This window comes from Pyrus communis, chromosome 11 (assembly GCF_963583255.1).
Source record: "Pyrus communis chromosome 11, drPyrComm1.1, whole genome shotgun sequence".
NCBI classification, from domain to species: domain Eukaryota; kingdom Viridiplantae; phylum Streptophyta; class Magnoliopsida; order Rosales; family Rosaceae; genus Pyrus; species Pyrus communis.
The window spans coordinates 25,759,604-25,765,235 of record NC_084813.1 but is presented as its reverse complement, the minus strand read 5'-3'; positions in this window follow the sequence as shown (position 1 = coordinate 25,765,235).

The following is a 5,632-nucleotide window of genomic DNA, read 5'->3' as shown; positions in this document are numbered from 1 at the left end:
CTCTTTCTTATGTAGTATGTTAAGAGAATGGCGTTTTCAACTTAACTTAGTCCCTAACAGGCAATCTAGAATGGTGTGTTCATAGATTTAACAAGTAGAAATCATTAAGAATGAAAAGACTTTGAGTCATCACAAGGCATCGTAAGTACTAGCGTTGTCTTACTTATCCTAGAAATTGATTCACATGTTAATCGCAATTAACAAGTACTACTCTAGAACATATGTAGGTCTTCATTCAATAAGGGCAGGCACACACATATTCATAGCATTAGAATCCTAGATATGCTTACTAAGTATGCATCCGTAGAAAACACATAAAGAATTCATCAATGAGACAAGTAGTGAATCAATTTTCATCCATTCATAAAAGTAATTCAAATGAAATGTCATAACAAACTTGCAATCATATTCGGGGCTTCAAAACAGCCCCTAACTACTAAAAATTACACATAATTCTCAAATTAAACCAAAAGAAAGACATGAGTTTGAGAAGATAAAACCGAAAGAAGAGAATGCCAAGATTTCCTCCTTCCTTTCCTTCCTTCCCCAACGCAGCAGCCTTGCCTTTTTTCCTTGCTTTCCTTCCTTTTTTTCTGTCTTTTTTTCCACCTTTTTTTCCCCTCTTTTCCACTGCAACCTGCAACCCTTTTCTTCTTTTCTGCTGCCACAGTTTTTTCTCCATAACTCACCCCACTAACAGCCATTTAGTGATGCCAATAAGTGAGAGGAAATGCTAAAACAATTGTAACTCTTTGGGCAGCCTTTATGCCCATTACTCTCACTTAATTTTCCATTTCCTCTTATATTTGAATAGGTGTTAGATGGCTTGTTCTTGGCTACATCAGTTTTGGCTGTTAGTTTTATTGGATTTATTGCTTTCAATGCTTTTTTGTCAGTTACAAACTGCTCAGCCTCTTGGGAACCTTTCAGTGTTAAAACGGCCATAACTTCTTCTAGAAAAATGATATTAACAATCTGTGAAATGCTCCAGAAAATAGACATCTGTAGCTTTCTAAGAATATAAGGCTCATTCTCTAATTCATTCTGATATGTCCGCAACTTGCTTCCAAAGTCAGCTGACCTGCACAGGCAGTTTTGACGAATTTGTTACTTAAAACTCCACTTGTGCTATTTTTCTTTTCTTTACTTGACAAATCCTACAAAACACAAAAACAAAGTAAATAACTCAAAAATATAAGGAACTAACTAAGAAAAGACAAGTGAATTTGATGTAAAATTTATATAAATATGAGCTTATCACATAGCAGACATAAAGGGCATGGAGAAATTATTCTCAAGAGTGGCCTCCTCTGCAAGTAACTGAGAACGAAACTCCTTGAGAGATATAACATTTTCCCTTCCACGAATAACACATCTGAAAGTGTTATATTCTGTAGGAAGACCATTGAGAGCCAAGATCACAATATCTTCATCGGCAAAGACAACTCCGGCAGCTGTAAGAAAATCCCCGTGTTGCTTTAATACATTGAAGATACATTGATACAGAATCAGAACCCTTTTTGATGTTCTGAAGATCAACTTTCATCTGGAAAATAGATTTACGACTAATAGTAGAAAACTATTCTTGAAGTCGAACCCAAAGATCTCTTAAGTTGGTACTGCATATGGCACAAAAGATGGCAGAGGAAGACAAAGTTGCAGTGAGAAGTTGCATGAGAGCCTTGTCATGCATCTTCCAAATCATGTACTCATCAGTTTCAGCTTGTGGGGTTGAAGACGCACCAGTTAGTGCCGAATCAGGAGACCCAAATGAAGAAAACTGAGGAGGACACACATTTATGCCATCTACGAACCCCATGATTCCATAGCCTTCGAGCATCAATTGTAACTGAAACTGCCATTGAAGGTAGTTGGAATCATCCAACTTCATAGTAACCGAATTAAAAACTGATGAAATCAAGTTGGTAATCGGTGATTGTAAGATTTGCAACTGATTCGCAGTGATCATTGTGAAAGAATCTGAGTGAGACAAAAAACCAAACACTTGGCGTGCAAGAATTCCCCAAAAACGAGTCAAAGAATTGGGCAAGAAAGAAGCCCGAAATTCCTAGAGAAAGAAGAAGAATCAGTGTGTTGAGATCATAGAAAGCTAGTTGAAGCAAACCAAGAATCGAGAAAGCTCGAATGGCTTTCAAGACGCACAAGTCCCACAGGTCCCACAGGTCCCAAGATCACAACCTGGCTCTGATACCATGTTAAGTAATATGCAAAAAGAAAACAGAGAGATCACATATGAGGATGAAGAAGGAAATAGAGAAGGTTTAGAGAGAAAGAGAAAGAATGAATGAATGAATTGCTATTATTATTTTTCTTGATTAATCTAAGGTTACAAGGGGTACAGTTGCTATATAGATGAGTACTTAGCTAATTGCCTTAACCAACTCAATTACTTACCAACAATCCTAACTAATTATTCTAACAGCCACACTCTTAATTGCGTTATATATTTGGATGATTACATGTGTCATGATCCATACCCTCCATATCCTATATATTCTAACAATAGTATGATCCAGGCAACATTAACTTACTTCCAGTAGTCAAGAGTCAATTTTGAGGTCAATATTCTTGGGGTCGAGGCTTCCGATCATAGAGCACTAGGTAGCATACTTCATCATCTAGTATCAGCCTGAAACACTTGTATTTGTTAAAGCGCTATGGACAGGGATTAGGATCTTCTAGTGAAGGGTCCGGTTCTGAGACATCGCTAGTTTTTCAACCATTTTCCACCCACTGATCTGATGAGCATGCGTTGCTGTAAACGTCACTGGGGAGATTGTGATGTCGGGTCAAACTTATGCTTTATATGTGGAGGTATAAGACATTACGCTCGTGACTGCTCTATAGGCCGACCTTTTGAGAGCCTTGCATCGGGTTCAGGCTATGCTGGATGGAGCAGTTCAGGTGCTTAGGAGCAGTGCCACGCATAGCAGCAGAGTTTGGGGACGACTTCTGATAGCCGTACGCAAAGTGATCGCCCAGGTTAAGATAATCTAAGCGTTTGCACCCGCGGAGGTAGATGCCGCATCCCAGGTCAGCAGATTACTGGGCGTATTTATGCTATGACCTGCAGGAGGCCAAGCAAGATCCACGCGTCATCATAGGTATGTTATTCTCCTTTGGGTACATGTTTTGATTGATCCGGGTGGTACATTTTCATTTATATCATCACATTTGGCACGGTGAACCCACCACCATCCGAGATTGGTTATGATAAACTTATACAGCTACCTCATAGTGAGATATTCTGTGCACAGTAGGGGTTTAAACATTGCCCAGTTTATGTAGAAGGTGTATTGTTTAAGGTAACTCTGATTCTTTTTAATTTGGTAAAGTTTGATCTCATACTAGGGATGGATTGGTTATCTGCGCACGATACGTATGTGGGCTGTAGGAGTAAAATGGTGACCTTTCCCCGACCTGGACACCCGGATATCATATTCCAATGAGAGCGAAGAATTCTTCAAAACAATATTATTTCTACCCACAAGGTTGTGAAGGGTTTTTGGCTTATGTGGTTGCACCGGGCGAACCTTCTATTAGTATTGAAGATGTCAAGATTGTAAACGAGTTTGCCGATGTATTCCCTGATGATCTACCTGGGATTCCACCTGCACGGGAAATTGAATTCACTATTGACGTGCTTCCAGGTACTAATCATATCTTATTGGCATTTTACCATATGGCCCCAGCCGAGTTATGAGAGTTAAAGGTTAAGTTACAGTAACTTCTTGATAAAGGTTTTATTCAGCCTAGTATGTCCCCCCGGGGTGCCCCTGTATTATTTGTAAAGAAAAAGGATGGGTTGATGAGGCTTTGTGTAGATTATCAACAGCTTAATCAGGTGACTATAAAGAATCGTTATCCATTACCTCGCATCGATGAATTTTTCGGCCAATTAAGAGGCGCTCGAGTATTCTATAAGATTGATCTTCATTTTGGATATCACCGGTTATTGATTCAGAGAAAAGATGTTCCAAAGACTACATTTCGTACTCATTATAAGCATTATGAGTTTCATGTGATGCCGTTTGGGTTATGATAGGATTAAATACACATCACAAAGTAGCACACAAATGTCCTATTAATTTTCCTTATTAACACTAAGATTTGTCAATTGTAGCATATGAAAATAAGGGTCTTTCCCGCAGAAGATTGTTTTATCTAACTACTTAAAATGTCACAAAAACTGGGCTGCTGTCACTACTGACCAGCCACCGAAAAATAATTATTAGACCGACTTACACTTATCTAAAGTCTACGAAATTTTATATGCAGATACTAGACACACAGAGCTACACTCACACAAATTTTTGGGATTTTTGGAGTTGATTTGCTATTTAAATTAAATCGAAAAAAAACAGAACAGAGACAGATTTTTGAGTAGTTCGCAAATTAAGAAAAACGAGTTAGGGGAATTGCTATCCACCACCAAATAATCATGCAAACATGTTATGTTTCATTCAAATTCCTTTCATTTTCGGATGAAGATGCTCAAGTTGGTTCAATGTTAGAACCCAACCTATTACTCTTTCTTATGTAGTATGTTAAGAGAATGGTGTTTTCAACTTAACTTAGTCCCTAACATGCAATCTAGAATGGTGTGTTCATAGATTTAACAAGTAGAAATCATTAAGAACAAAAAGAGTTTGAGTCATCACAAGGCATCGTAAGTACCAGCATTGTCTTACTTATCCTAGAAATTGATTCACATGTTAATCGCAATTAACAAGTACTACTCTAGAACATATGTAGGTCCTCATTCGACAAGGGCAGGCACACACATATTCATAGCATTAGAATCCTAGATATGCTTACTAAGTATGCATCCATAGAAAACACAAAAAGAATTCATCAATGAGACAAGTAGTGAACCAATTTTCATCCATTCGTAAAAGTAATTCAAACGAAATGTCATAACAAACTTGCAATCATATTCGGGGCTTCAAAACAGCCCCTAACTACTAAAAATTAGTTACACATAATTCTCAAATTAAACCAAAAGAAAGACATGAATTTGAGAAGATAAAACCGAGAGAAGAGAATGCCAAGATTTCCTCCTTCCTTTCCTTCCTTCCCCAACGCAGCAGCCTTTCCTTTTTTTTCCTTGCTTCCTTCCTTGTTTTTCTATATTTTTTTTCACACTTTTTCTCCCTTTTTCTTGCTGCAACCTGTAGGTCTTTTTTTCTTTTCTGCTGCCACAGTTTTTTCTCCATAACTCACCCCACTAACAGCCATTTAGTGATGACAATAAGTGGGAGGAAATGCTAAAACAATTGTAACTCTTTGGGCAGCCTTTATGCCCATTACTCTCACTTAATTTTTCATTTCCTCTGATATTTGAATAGGTGTTAGCTGGCTTGTTCTTGGCTGCATCAGTTTTGGCTGTTAGTTTTATGGGATTTATTGCTTTCAATGCTTTCTTGTCAGTTATAAACTGCTCAGCCTCCTTGGAACCTTTCAGTGTTAGAACGACCATAACTTTTTCTAGGAAAATGATATTAACAATCCGCGAAAAGCTCCAGAAAATAGACATCCGTATCTTTCCAAGCATATAAGGCTCATTCTCTAATTCATTCTGAGCTGTCCGCAACTTGCTTCCAAAGTCAGC